The 15,996-nt window shown below is 37.0% G+C and overlaps 1 protein-coding gene across 11 annotated transcripts in view; it reads left to right on the forward strand.

The window, feature by feature from the left end:
• Window positions 1-15,996, forward strand: part of LOC138705813 (uncharacterized) — a 219,674-nt gene that overhangs the window by 165,702 nt on the left and 37,976 nt on the right. The window lies entirely within an intron of this gene.

The following is a 15,996-nucleotide window of genomic DNA, read 5'->3' on the forward strand; positions in this document are numbered from 1 at the left end:
TTATTGCATATGTACTTAGAAAGGCATTTTCAATAACCTGGGGGTCTGTTAGTTGTGTATTTTTGTAAATTATAAGTGAGTTACTTGGTGGATTACTCTTTGTGATATTAGATATAAATTCGGGTAAGCTTTTATACCATCTTTTCTATAGACCATTTTAGAGATGAAATTGTTAAAACTTTGCCTTTTGGCTGAGAGTACTTCTTTCTTAAATGTGGCCACTTTACAAGCTTCCAATCTATAAAATTGTCTCTATTACTGTTCTCTTCTGCTTGTTTTCTGGCTGAATCACGAGCTACTTTTAATGTCATTGATTCTGGTTCATGTTAACACTTTGTTTAAAAAATTTATAATTGTTTAAATACACGTTAAAAGTGTTAAAATTTTTTAAAAAGATTATGTACCTTAGACAGACAGCCCGTTTTGATGCCGGTTCTGCATCATCTTCAGTATCCTACGAACTACTGATGTTCCTGTTGATCTTGCATACTGCCATTTGCATTCGTCAGTTGTAGGGGTGGGGGTGAGTTGCTCCTATGGTGGGGGTGTTTGTTTGTGTGCTATGTATCATGATGTCGAATAATGTGTGGGTATTGAACTGTAATTGTGTATTAAGTATACGAGGCCTGTCTAAAAAGTATCCGACCTTTAGCCAGAAAAAATATTTCAAACACCTGACGGGGTTGGGACCCTAATCCCCTTCAAAGTAGGCCCCTTGTGCTTGCACACACTTAGCCCATCGATCCTTCCACTGCCAGAAACACCTCTGGAAGTCTTCTTTTGGAATGGTGTTCAGCTCCGTCGTCGCGTTCCGCATTATCTCTTCTCTACTCTCAAAACGGGATCCTTTCAGTGGTGTCTTCAATTTTGGAAACAACCAGAAGTCGCAAGGAGCCAGGTCTGGAGAGTAGGGAGGTTGGCGAACGGTTGTAATTCCATGTTTGGCCAAGAAAGTGTGGATCAATTGGGATGAATGTGCGGCGGCGTTGTCGTGATGCAAGTGCCAGTTGTTCGCTGTCCACATGTCTGGTCTTTTGCGCCGAACTGCATCACGGAGTCGCCGGAGAACATCGTGATAGTACTCCTTTGTCACCGTTTGTCCTTCCGGTGCGTATTCGTGATGCACAATTCCACGGACATCAAAGAAAACAGTCAGCATCACCTTGATTTTGCTTCGCACCTGCTGCGCTTTCTTCGGCCTTGGAGACTCGGGATGCTTCCATTGCGACGACTGTCTTTTTGTTTCTGGGTCGTACCCGTACACCCATGACTCATCTCCAGTTATCACGATGTTCAGAAACCCAGGATCAGTGTTGGCGGTGTCCAGAAGGTCCTGTGCAACGTCACGACGGAGGTCTTTTTGTTCCGGGGACAACAACTTGGGCACGAATTTCGCAGCCACTCGGTTCATGTTCAAATCATCACGCAAAATTGCATGTGCAGAATCTTTACTCACTCCAATCTCTTCGGCAATCTCCCGCACGGTCAAACGACGATCTGCCATCACCAAATTTCGCACCCTCTCAACAGCGGCTCCACTCCGAACAGTTTGGAGCCTGCCACAATGCTGCTCACTCTCCGCTGATGTGCGGCCATCTTTGAGTCGGTTGAACCACTCCATAATTTGTGTTACACCCATCACATCTTCCCCAAACACCTGCTGAATCTTACGAATTGTTTGACTTTGAGAATCACCAAGCTTTAGACAAAATTTGATGCAGTATCTTTGCTCAATTCGTTCAGTCATCTATGTATGGACCTATCAAATTATATATGTGATAAATCAAATACTGAATAATTATGAATTAGCAATAATAACTGTATATCGAAGTTTTTCATACTATTCTATTTATAACTTCATGTTCCTGTTTTGGTACGTTCCACTGACTGTTCCATTAAACGTTTGTCATAAACGCAGAAAATAAAGCCTTATTTTTACCGTGTGAGCAAAACATATGTGTATCTTATTTGCCGCCTTCCATACAAGATAAGACATGTTGGTGAGGTGACCTTGTACTGTGCTTCTATTTATTACGAGCGTATCACGACCGATCTTACCTCACTCAAGGGTGCGACACTCGACCAAGTTCAAGCGAGCGATTTAACTCCAATGCAGCATTCTGATAGCTATACTGTAAATATCTATTAATTTGAGAAAAATTCGTTCCAGCACCTGGAATCGATTCATTGATTATTCAATGAGGATGGCGAGACCTCATATAAGAATATATATGTACCGGTAGGCTATATGAGCCTCAAAAGCCTCTTAAGAGCTTAGTCACTGACAGATATTCCCCTCAGAATTTGTCATTTGAGCTCAGCACGTGGAACGGCCAGGCGCTACATGCCCAGCAGAGTAGGCGAACTGTCTGGTCTTGCCTAGGCTCTCTGCCCTGATCATGGAACCTGTATGTAGTTTCGAAACGTTAGAAATGTTAGCTCCAGGACATAGTGCAATATCCAAATCACATTCACCGTGAAAACCTAAAAAACACATATAATTTAGGGTTATATAGAAGGTCTAACTCCAAACTTGTTAGCAGAATTTTTGTAATGTGACATTGTTTATGCATTGCCAAGTAGAGACAAATGATACTTTGGAGAAATTGCATTAATGCAATCTAAAGTATAAATGAATTCAGAACTGTGTTTTGTACATGTCGAAATGGAAATTAAATAAAACTTGGTTTAATGTAACATAGTAGCAGCAGCAGTATCTATTGCCCAGACACTTGGAAGTTCTCCATTCACCTTCTAACTTTGTAGTATAATTTAGAGTCCGAATCCAAAAAATCTGATGCCAAAGCTGGACATTTTCGTAAATGTTCTTGATTCATCAAAGAGTCTTCTAGATTACACAGGATGCATTTTGGTGAACAAAAAATTTCAATTTTAAACAGGATGCTGCAAACAGTCATGACCAGTTAGCATCCGAAATTTTGCTACTGAATCATGTCGAAAAGAATCAGATACCTTATATATTCTTTTTCAGTAAGTAATACTGACCAAGATTTATTATTACTGTTTTCTTAAAATTTCTTCAGAATTTTGATTTGAAATTTAATTTTAATGTAACATAACATGACTTAAAATACAGATTAGCCCAAAAAAAGTATACACTGTTTGTTTATAAATAACTTAAGAACAAATTCAGATAAAATTCTCATTTTCGGGGAAATTGTAGCTTAATGGATAGGTCGAAGAGGTGCTGTCGAGTACGCAGCACAGTCCCCAGACCTAACACCAATTTCTACATATGGGGGACCCTAAAGGATGTTGTTTAATGGGAAACGTGAGCTACACTGGATGTGCTACGAGAACAAATCAAAATTTAACGTCATGTGCAGCTATGACACTGGACACATTACGGAACTTAGTTCGTGGAGCAGTTCAGCGGCATCAATAGTGTTTGGATGCTGATGGTGGTCACTTCGAACACCTACATTAAGCTACAATTTCATGAAAAACGAGAATTTTTTCTCAATTTGTTTCACTGTTTTAGGACCCCATCTTCTTTCATTCAGAGCAGAACTAAGTACAGATCTAATACTTTTCTTCTTAGGCATAATTTACAACTTATCCAACTAAATAAAACAACGATAAATAAACTGAACACTACAACTATACTTATTTCACTATTTTTAGGTCTATGTAAATGTTTCTGTGTAAATGGAACACTCAGCAAACGAATATAAACCCACAACACAAAACTAAACACTCAACTAACGATTATAAATGCACAAAACACACCAAACAAGGCTGCAGGCCGAGTTTGATAACCAGTCTACTATTGTAATATGAAGTTACGACATGTGTACCGTACAAAGTTTCATCTGCTTTGATAAAAAAAATAATGTAAAATTGAATATTGTCTAAATGTAAAATTTTTATTGCCAGCTATATACATTTGCTTTGTAGGTGATCGATTCATATAGAGGGCCTTGTACGAGAAACATTTGAAGCTATATACATTTGCTTTGTAGGTGATCGATTCATATAGAGGGCCATGTACAAGAAACATTTGAAGAATGTTATTATTGTCGGTACTGTCACCATGACTATTTATAAATATAAGTGTCAATGGTATTGCATTAACAGCTGTACTGATTTATTAATTCCAACAAAATCGTGACAGAGGTATGAAGAGGAATATAAGAAGTTTGAAGAGTGGTGTAAAAAAAAAAGTAGAGAATATTTCTGAAAAGTTTATGCTGGAATATTTTTCAATGAAAAGTGAAAAGAAGAAATCAAGTTCTCTGTGGATTCATTATTCTATGCTGCGGTGTACGGTATCACTGAAGAAAAACGTGGACATCAATCAGTAAGTAGACACAATAATTGTTAGCTTTTTAAAGCAAAAAAGTGAATTGTGAAAATGTTATCATTAATGTGTATAACAAATAAAAAGCTTACAAGGACAAGGATCCTGCTGATCCAAAGTTGCACTTGGGCATGGGTTCAATTCCAGCTTGTGCTCATTACTGGTAGTTTTTTCCGAGGTTTTCTCCAACCATAAGACGAATGCGAATGTCAGGTAATCTATGGTGAACTCTCGGCCTCATCTTGCCAAATACCATCACGCTATTACCAATACAATCAATGCCAAATATCCTAGTAGTTAATACAGGGTCGTTAAATAACCAACTAAAAAAATTGCAGAGAGCAATCAGAGTAGTATAATGAAGCATTAATGGTTGAAGTGTTGATGAAAATTTTTAATGATGGTGGTGGTAGCAGTATGTGTAAGAAAAGTAAATAGTTGGTGTACTATGGTTGATGTTTAAGAAAGTACGAAGTTAATACAATGCTAATAGTACCTCCCTCATGCCAATAACTCTGCTACAAAAAAGAATAATACAATTATGCCTTAATAAACTCTTGATTACCCTTCAGAACTGTTGTATTCAGGATTTAAAATATTTGACTTCCATTAAATTTATAACAATGTATTATTGAATTTCGTACATAAAAACCGAAATATATTTAATTTATATTCACATAAATCAGTGATTTCAATTGATGCCCACAGGAGCAAGCGCGCGCTTTAGAGCTCAGGAGACCCTGAGCACTTTACAGCTGAAAGGAAAGAGACAGAAGAAAGAGGTCGTATATGCCGCTTGGTCGAGCTATGTTCAGGGATGGCCAGCACTGATTCAATAGATAAAGGGAAGAGAACTTATTAAAACTGTATCCATGTTAATTTTTAGATTTGTCTGGAAGTATAAGTGCATTATAAGAATGTAAGTTTTAATTTCAATGTTCACTTTTCACAAGTTTGATTGTTCAAAAGAAATATTTTCTCAACTTTCTTTATAGAAAACTGAAATTTTCAGATATAGGCCTATTTATTTAGTAGCCTTACAGAATGTTTTCGTTAATTTAATATACCGTAAATGCATATTACTGAAGATAGTGTATTGAAAGTTTTGAAAATATTCGCATGGAAATGAATTATTAACAGAGCAACTACTGTTACATCATAAGCAAAAGATGCGTCCCCATGTATTGTAAAAATGTCAGCTCTATAGCTTCAGCACATTTCGAGAAAATAATTTAATATTCTGATGATAGGAAGTTGCTCACCAATAGCACCTTAAAAGCATAATGCGATAAGAGTTTTGTTACGGAATATTAGTTAAACTTAATCAATTACACTTGTCATGTCATACCCAATCTCTTTTTTTGGGATATCACTTTCTTTATGAATGATGTGTTTCATCCATTTAGTACAGGATAGTTGTACTACTATGGAATTTGTGTGAATATTCCTTCTTATCTCTTTATTATGTTATTAACATTTAAAACACAACTGCAATATTAAGAAATTGGTATTAGTACTTTTGTTTTACAGACAATGTAGATAATATCAAACAGAAAGAAGCCATATAAAAATAACGACATAAAATGTCACGTTCTGTTTGAAGTTTGTGCACCACTGTTTTCTTAATCCTACAGGCTGCTTACTTATGTACACAATCCTTCCTCTTTCCATACTTAGCGCTTGATGTCTGTGCATGACGTCAAGGTCAGAAAAATGCGCTTGCTTTGACATCACTGACAAATATAAAACCAAAAGATCAGAAAACATATATTATGCTTAACAGAACCTAAATGTATCACAGCTGTAGCATATAATCACAGTAGCAACTTCGGTCCAAGGCTTTATAACATACCTTAATAGCTAAATTCCCAAATATACAATTTACTAATGCTCCTTATTTAAAAAATTAAATTAAAAATTGCTGTGTAGAGAGAAAATTTAAAGTTAAATTATTGTGATATGTTTTTTCTTGTTCTTTTTTATTTTTTTTAATTTTTTACTCTGTTATAGTATTTAATAAAATATCTTAACGTTATGTGGAATGCCCTTTGAGCACGAGTATGTAACTTACTCTTTCTGGGGATGCTAGAATGTTTTTATATAAAAAGCAATATGTATCTTTGGTGTGTGGATAAGCTTTAGGGCTTCTACCGCGTTGTCTTGGTGTTATTGGCTGACGTTTCGACCGCTGTGTTGTGGTCATCTTCAGAGCAGAGCATCCAACAACTGCTCTGAAGATGACCACAACACAGCAGTCGAAACGTCAGCCAATAACACCAAGACAACGCGGTAGAAGCCCTGAAGCTTATCCACACACCATGTACACCAGCCGTGGAAGCCTACGCAAACAATATGTACCTTTGTTCTACGAGGGCTATTCATAAAGTAACCGTTTATTTCTTACAAACCTGTGAATGACGTTACAGAATTGGGTTACAATACATTTGAAATTGTACACTCTAATTTATTTTTCCACACAGTTCCCAGTCACATTGAGACACTTGTCATAGCGTTTGACGAGCTTTGAAATTCTGCAATCGTAGAATTCGGCCAACTTACGACGCTGGTTTTCAACTCTTCGTCATCGTCAAAGCACTTCGAGCCAAGCCACGTCTTCATATGCATGAAGAGATGGTAATCGCTAGGCACCAAATCTGGGCTATAGGGAGGATGATCCAATACTTCCCAGTTGAACTCTTGCAGTTTGGTCGCATTACGACGCACTGTATGCAGCCGGGCGTTGCCATGCAGGAAAATCACCCCAGAGCTCAACATGCCACGACGTTTGTTTTGAATGGCCCTTTTCAAGTTTGTTAGTGTGTTACAGTAACACTCAGCGTTAATTGTGGCATTCCTCTCCAAGAACTCCACTAGCAAAATTCCTTTTCTGTCCCAGAACACAGTTGCCATAGGTTTCCTCGTGGAAAGTGTTTGACGACACTTTGTGGGTTTTTTCGGGGAGTGAGTATGGTCCCACTGCATTGATTGAAGCTTTGTTTCTGCATTCACATACGCACCCAAGTCTCATCTCCTGTCACAATCTGATCGAGAAAAGCATCGCCTTCTCTTTTGTAACGCTCAAGAAAGGACAGTGCTGCTCCCATTCGCTGAGCCTTTTGTTCCTCAGAAAGAAGTTTAGGCACTTATCTGGCAGAAAGTTTCCAGTAGCCCAAATCTTTGGTAATCATTTTGTACAGAAGAGTACGACTAAACTGTGGAAAATCCCCACTCAGCTCTGACATGGGAAATCTGCGGTTTGCTCTAACCTTTTCGTCAACCAAACGAATCAGATCTGCATTCACGATACTCGGTCGACCACTTCTCTCTTCATCATGGACATTGGTTTGCCCATTTTTGAACATACAGCACCATCCAATTTTTAACAGTCTCCCGACTTCCGCATTTCTCTTCTCTTTGAGCCTTTTTCTACCTTATTTTTACATAATGTAAAAATTAATTGAAACATTTAATTTTCACATAGTTGAAGGTGATTTATATGATGGATTCTGTTGTTCCAGAGATGGACTGAAATGTGCAGCTAAGCTTATACAAAGAGTGTTTTCTTTTATGAACAGTAAGTGAACATATATATACATACATTCATATATGAGGTCTCGCCAACCTCATTAAATAATCGAGACTACTATTTTTTGTTAGTAGTCAACATGTAGATACCTATTAATTTTGAGAAAAATTCGTTCCAGCACCGGGAATCGAACCCAGGACCTCTCAACTCTGCGTGCTGAGCGCTCTTTCCAACTGAGCTATGCCGGGACACAATCCACGGTGCCAGCCAAACTCTCCTCATTATATCATCAATGGCCTGCTACCTGCATTTTAGACATACACTGGTAAGTCATATATGCAGGAGCACATATTTAAATGACTTTATGGCCAATTTTAACAAGCTTGTTAGCATTGATATATACCTATACTCACATATGAAGTCTCGCAATCCTCAGATGTCCGAAAAAGGAGCGCGACACTTTAATCAAATCAGAACTGCAAATCACAGTCAACTTCAATTACTCATGTAGGAAATTTTTACAATTTGTTTGAAACTATTACGCTAGGTAAAATATCTCAAAATACTTTAATTTAAGCCTAACTGCCAAAATGTAGAATAAAATTGTTTTTAGTGCCTCTAACTGAATTGAATAATTTTTCAATTTTTTAGGTGAAATATTGTAGACCACTTAGTCTCCCATATTTTCTTCAAAAACAGTTGGCAACCATAGCACCAATACTATTTCTACCCAAGTCTTCAACAGAAATCAGAGTGAAAATTCCATGTGCTTGTGTAATGCTCATACATGTTTTCCATCTATTAGGAATATTCACAATTTGTCGCATCTTCAAATAATTCTTTCGACATTCTGTAATATTCTGTGAATTTATCTGGATGCTGTGCTAACTCTACCAATAAAACATTACAAGCACCACGATTTTCAACCAATGAATCCAAAACCTACACCTTTATCTTCGCATTCTTATTATTGCCTATAGCAGGAGATCTTCATCATCCGATGACTCCATACTGAACGACTCATTACATCAAATAACATGGCGTTATGTGTCACGCTCCATGTGCCATGCATCATGTTTCTTGCATCACCCGATGTGTAACGTGCCTAATCGATTTTATTCCAGTTGCGCACCCAAATTATAAAGTACAGCCCACATAGGAATGCAGCAGGTTTACAGCATGAGCTTCATCTGGTTGTAGTGTAATGTTTACTTTTCTGAATGTTACATATTTTCAAATACGAATGTTGTACTTATATTGTACAGGTGATATATTGTTGTTGGTCCAGTGTCTAGGCACTTGACGATAAGTCAATCGCTGTCTTGCACTCCAATATTTTTCTATGATGTTATCTTGTTCTAGCAATGCTTTGCATCCCTGGACATGTTTCACGTTCATTTCTTCATTTGCATCACACAATACACGGGCTGATGTATAAGAAAATCCTATCCTGTGCAGGTGGCTTGTCAAACAATCGTGACATGACTTGTTATCAACCTGATTTATGAGGCCCTTGAGGGATTATCTTGGGGTTAACCATTCAAAATTTCCAGGTAGTATCATTTGCTCCATCCAAATTTTATTGTTTTGGGCAGATCTGAATTTACTTCTGATTAGTTGTTTTACAGAATAATTGTTATTGAATTGTTGTAAAATTTCAGTTTTCTTTTTAGCCAAAAGTCTACTGTTTCATTTCTTTCATGTCACAATGGGAAGGAAACAACAATTTTTTTACTGTAGTTTAGTTAGATAACGCATCTTTTTTAAATCTTGTAGGCTATTTTAGCCTTTTTCGTGATCTGTTGTAAGATTATAGTCTGTATGGCTGCCCTTCAATCTGATAATTAGAATTTATTTACTCTTTCTTACTTACTTACTGGCTTTTAAGGAACCTGGAGGTTCATTGCCACCCTCACATAAGCCCGCCATTGGTCCCTATCCTGAGCAAGATTAATCCAGTCTCTATCATCATATCCCACCTCCCTCAAATCCATTTTAATATTATCTTCCCATATACGTCTCGGCCTACCCAAAGGTCTTTTTCCCTCCGGTCTCCCAACTAACACTCTATATGCATTTCTGATTCGCCCATATGTGATACATGCCCTGCCCATCTCAAACGTCTGGATTTAATGTTGCTGATTATGTCAGGTGAAGAATACAATGCGTGCAGCTCTGCGTTGTGTAACTTTCTCCATTCTCCTGTAACTTCATCCCTCTTCACCCCAAATATTTTCCTAAGAACCTTATTCTCAAACACCCGTAATCTGTGTTCCTCTCTCAAAATGAGAGTCCAAGTTTCACAGCCATACAGAACAACCGGTAATATAACTCTTCATAAATTCTAACTTTCAGATTTTTTGACAGCAGACTATATGACAAAAGCTTCTCAACCGAATATATTAATAGGCATTTCCCATATTTATTCTGCGTTTAATTTCCTCCCCAGTGCCATTTATATTTGTTACTGTATTTATTTAATCTATATAAGAGATTTTGCAAACATATATGTAAATAGACAGAAATCCATATAGAGTGTTAGTTGTGAGACCAGAGGGAAAAAACCTTTGGTGAGGCCGAGACATAGATGGGGGGATAACATTAAAATGGATTTGAAGGAGGTGAGATATGATGGTAGAGACTGGATTAATCTTGCTCAGGATAGAGATTGATGGCATGCTTATGTGAGGGCGGCAATGAACCTCCAGGTTCTCTAAAAGCCATTTGTAAGTAATATGTAAATAGCAGTAACTTAAAAATTTGTTGTATATTCTCTGACAGAATAGTAAAATGAAAAGGCAGGACATATTCATCCCAGTTTCTGCACTTTTGAATATGATATAAGAGATTCATCCGTATAAATTTATCAACACTCCATACGTGTGTATCTTGTCTCAATTGTTTCTATAGCCATAATCTTCAAACCTAGTTTATCTGAAGCCTACATATAATATTTGTTTGTAGTTTATAGACATTATTTCAATAGTTTCTTTAAAGCTGTGATGATATGTACTGAAAACTCACTTTACAACATTTTTTGGTGTGTTAAAATTGCATTAATATTACTGCCAGGATACAAACGAACGTATTTTTCATACTTGTTAAGTGTTTCGGAACCCTACATAAGAAGTTGAATGTCTTAAGAAGTATGTGATGGAATAAAATGGTGAAGTGTTTGGCAGCGAAAATATATATTTTTCTTGTTGAAACAGAGCTTCCGGGCTAAGATGCCGTGGTCTACTGGTGCTGACGTTACCAGACGTTTCGTCTACTTCTACGGCAGACATCTTCAGTGGTTAGGTATCCTCGGTCGAAGTCTTCTGCTCGGGATACCTGTAGCAACTGATGACATGACTGGTTGCTCGTCCTTATTTATAGCGCCGAGACTTGGTGTTCCGTTGTCGCGGCGGTCCGCGTCCGTCAGATCGTGACCTTGGACTGGCCGTGGCGTTGATTGGTCGCAGCGGCTCGCACCTGCTCGGTCCCGGTGGCCTTGGGCTGGTCGTGGCGCACAGTTGTTGCGGCAGTCCGCGCTCGCTAGAGTGCGGTGGCCTTGGGCTGGTTGTTGTGTTCCAATATCGTGGCGGACAGCACTCGCAGGATTTCGGTTTCCATCCGTCGTACCGTCGCTGTGCACAGGTTTTGTACGAGTCCGTTTCAGGACAGGATGCCAGCAGTTGTTAAGTTTCAGACCCTCTTCTTTACGGTTGAAATTGTTTGGATGTTTATGGATTTCAATCGCTTCCCTGAATAGGCGGGGGAAGTAATTGGACGTGTTACTGAGGATGTCTGTTTCTCGGAACTGTATGTCGTGCCTCCCATCCTGAAACGCATGTTCCGCCACTGCAGATTTATCCAGCTGTCCCAATCTGCAGTTCCGTTCGTTGAAATCCAGTACTGTCCGCCACGATATTGGAACACAACAACCAGCCCAAGGCCACCGCACTCTAGCGAGCGCGGACCGCCGCAACAACTGTGCGCCACGACCAGCCCAAGGCCACCGGGACCGAGCAGGTGCGAGCCGCCGCGACCAATCAACGCCACGGCCAGTCCAAGGTCACGATGTGATGGGCGCGGACCGCCGCGACAACGGAACACCAAGTCTCGGCGCTATAAATAAGGACGAGCAACCAGTCATGTCATCAGTTGCTACAGGTATCCCGAGCAGAAGACTTCGACCGAGGATACCTAACCACTGAAGATGTCTGCCGTAGAAGTAGACGAAACGTCTGGTAACGTCAGCACCAGTAGACCACGGCATCTTAGCCCGGAAGCTCTGTTTCAACTAGACACCGGCCGTGAAAGCCTGCATGCTAAGATATATTTTTCTTGTTTTGTTTTTTCCTCCCAATGTATAAAGACCATTATTTCGATACCAGTATGTAGATAATTCATATTTCATATGATATGCAAATAATTTCGTTCCTTCACAGTTTATGACATTGTCACACAGAATATATGATGTTTCTTTCAAATAATTCACAATTTAATGCACATTAATTTTATCATCCACTGTTTTATATGAAACTTTTCATAGCCGATTTTGGGAAAGTTATTGATTGAATTCCCAATATGCTCAGTCAGTTTAAGAGAGCAGTGTATTATGATAATAGATGTTTGAAAGAATTTTAGTTTTGTCCTTTAAAGAGAAAATTTGGCACGAACAAATGTAACTTTTTTTCCTCAAAATACAAGGAGAAAATGGGGAATACAGGAACAAAGAAAATACGAGACGATCAAGGTGAAGACAGATGGACGGGCAGGCAGGCAGATAGATTAATTTTTTCCATAATATTCTTACAGTTGCTTCATAGCATAGAATATAGCCTAACATATCCAATTCTTACGTTTAACATATAAAAATGCAAATACGAAATATATGTTGTTGTTTTCTAATGCCATGCGTTTGACAATAAAGTCATTTGACCTCTTGCACTCCAATATTTTTCAAAGATATTATCATGGCCAGCCACTGAAGCCCATATATGGAGGTGTTCCGAATCCATTTCTTGGTTTGAATTGCACAATGGGCAGTTAGGGGACTGATATATTCCAATTCTATGCAGGATATGAAATATATACAGAATTAATACCAGTAGGCCTACCTTAATAACATTAACATATTATACAATGCAATATGTTTACCATTTAATAGTACTAAAATATTTACATAGTACAGTGAAACGTCAAGAATTCATCTACAGAATAAAAAGTGTGAGATATTAAGTAATTTTTTAGTTTTACCTTAAATAATGCAGGGTTTTGGTTATGATTCTTATGGCCAGTTTCTCCAAGTAATGTTTAATTTGGCTTAACAAATGTTAAATTAACAGCTGGTTTATTTTAAACGTTTTGTTAAGATGTTTTTCATTTTTCCAACATAATTTTGTTTAAAATAACCAACACTTAACTTTAACTGTTGTTAATACTATTCTAACTACTCAACAGCAGTTGGTAATGATTTTGCATATATAAGACAACTTCTTATTGGCTGCTATTATTATTTAAATTCTGTACTTTAGAGTAAGTCATGATACATGTGTAAAATCGTAACCTGTTACAGTAGCCATGATTCATACAGTACAGAGAGTTGATAAATGAAAGTTGCATTGACTACTATTGAATAATAATAATTATTATAAGTATGGTTATATTTTATAATGCTAAATATGAATTTCTGTTTAGAAAAATCTCAGCATTATGACCACCAGGTGACAATAATTACACGAATGTGTGTAGTCAACTGTACACAAAACCCCGAGGAGAATTCCGTATGATATAAAATTCTCTAATTCAGGTCCATGTATAAATTATATGTAATTTCGTCCTAAAGAAGCAATTGCTGCTGAAACATTTTATTATTTACTCACTGTGTATTTTGAAGTACTATTGACATCGGCTATAGTTGAAGAGCCAGTAACATAGAATCTAGAATTAATAGTAGCTGGTGAATTGGAACAAGTGGCCTATTTCTGTTTGTAGGATATTCAGATCTGACTTCAATTTCTTGCCACGTTAAGATCGCACATTTCCTCAATATTAAATGGATAATAGCTCAGCATCGAAATAAGCGTCAGTATGATAATCAGTTGACTTATAAAGATTATCTTCCCTATATTAATATTCCAAAATATCTTTTAAATTATATATTACCAGTCTTATGGCCGGTTTCACAAAGTTTCATTAAGGTTTTAATGATTCATTAATTTATTTACTGGTTCATTAAATCATTTTTATATCTCACCAAGCATCTTTAGCCTAACGAACCAGTAAAACTATCATTAAATTTAGTGATAGTAATTTCCGTCTTTAAATTTTTAATTATTCATTAGTTGCAATATAAAATGCAGAACATTTCGACACAGAATTGTTATATCTGGAACTGCTCGAAAATTAAGAGTCAAATGGAGATAATATTAACCATTTAAAAACCGATCATTTTGAAAATTTGAATGACACAAAAATTCACAAAAGATACCGCGTCACGAAGATCGTGGTACCGGTACTCAAAATTTTAGAAGAAACTGATCATAGGTTAGAATATCATAAAAACAGCTGAGACAAAGCTGAAACTAGTCAACTAAGTAGCATACAACTGAGTTTTATTTTAAGACATGAAAGTGATTATTATAACTACATACCGGTACCTAAGAAATATTAGTAAATTAATACATAATGTGCATTCAAACATAACAAAACTTAATTGGTATATTAACTTTCATTTATTAGAATTTTATTATAGCTAGCGATAAGATATGTTTGGACTGACTTTAAAACAGAAGCGAAAGAGCTGGATTCTTGGAATTTATAATCGTTTTCCTTTCCGATGGAAATTTTATTTTCCAGCAGGATAATCACCCCGCGCACACTGCCATAAACGTTAAAAGACTGTTCACGGAAAAGCATGAAAAAGAGGAGGATTGACAAATATCGAGACATCCCACCTCAAAATCCAGATCAGTTCTGAGATCAAGTTCTGGCTACCTGGAAAGATTTCGCTAAGGACCAGAACTATTTCCGAGATCTGGTGGACTCAATGCCCCGAAAATGCCAGGGAGTGATAGACGCCGATGGCATGTGGATGAAGTATTAGATCCACATGTGTATTTATTTTATTTTTCTTTAATTTGTTTGCTTATCTTTGTTTTATTTCGAGAAGAAAATTGATCTCCCAAGAGTTTTTTAAATTCTCCTAGTGGAGCCAGAGTTGCGAAATAATTCGTTCCAGTACACAAAATTAAAAAAATGAAGAAAGGTAACATGTATAAAAATTAGTTACATTAATAAAAAAAAAAAAAGTTATCGCTGAGAATCGAACACGGGCCCCTGGCATAGTAATCCAACTCGCTACTGACTACTCCATCGAGGAGTCATGACGTAAGTAGCGCGACGAGGCACATATAGCTACTCGGCTTGAAGTCTAGGGGAAGAGTGCACATATAAACGTACTCGTGAAAATATTTTAATGTTCAGTACTAGCTAATGTTTCATTTGCACTGATTTACTGAAGCTTGGTGAAACTGGCCCTTACTGTAAACATTCCTCAAAGAGAAACATAACATGTTATTTTCACAACTTTTGTCTGAACAGCTGTGGTGTTATTCACCATGTTTAACTGTTTGTTAAATGAGTTAACGGCCTGAAATCCTACATTTAAAGTTAATAAATGGTTAAGAATCTGTTAGGCCAAACTGGTGTTGAACAAATGGAAAAACTGTATTTAACAAACTGTTGAAGGTTTAACAGTCGTTAAGTGTTCTAACAATACTTGGACAAACCGGCCATTAATGTCTTCAGGAAGACCATTGAAAATTTTTATTGCCATGTAACGTACTCCCCTTTGATAGCATGATAAATTTGATGATGGTGTATGAAAATCATTCTTTCTGCGGGTATTTGTGCTATGTATGGCTGAATTAGTTAGAAAATTTTCTTTATTACATAAGAATAAATTTATTAAAGAGTATATGTACTGATTTGTTAAGGTCAGAATCTCTCATTAAAAAAAATGGTCTACACGATTCTCTAGCCTTTGCTCCAATTATTATTCTAATTGCTAAGGAGACAAGGAGAACAAGTGTGGGTTATTTATAATAATAATAATAATAATAATAATAATAATAATTATTATTATTATTATTATTATTAC

The sequence above is a fragment of the Periplaneta americana genome, chromosome 9 (genome assembly GCF_040183065.1).
Source record: "Periplaneta americana isolate PAMFEO1 chromosome 9, P.americana_PAMFEO1_priV1, whole genome shotgun sequence".
Classification (NCBI taxonomy): domain Eukaryota; kingdom Metazoa; phylum Arthropoda; class Insecta; order Blattodea; family Blattidae; genus Periplaneta; species Periplaneta americana.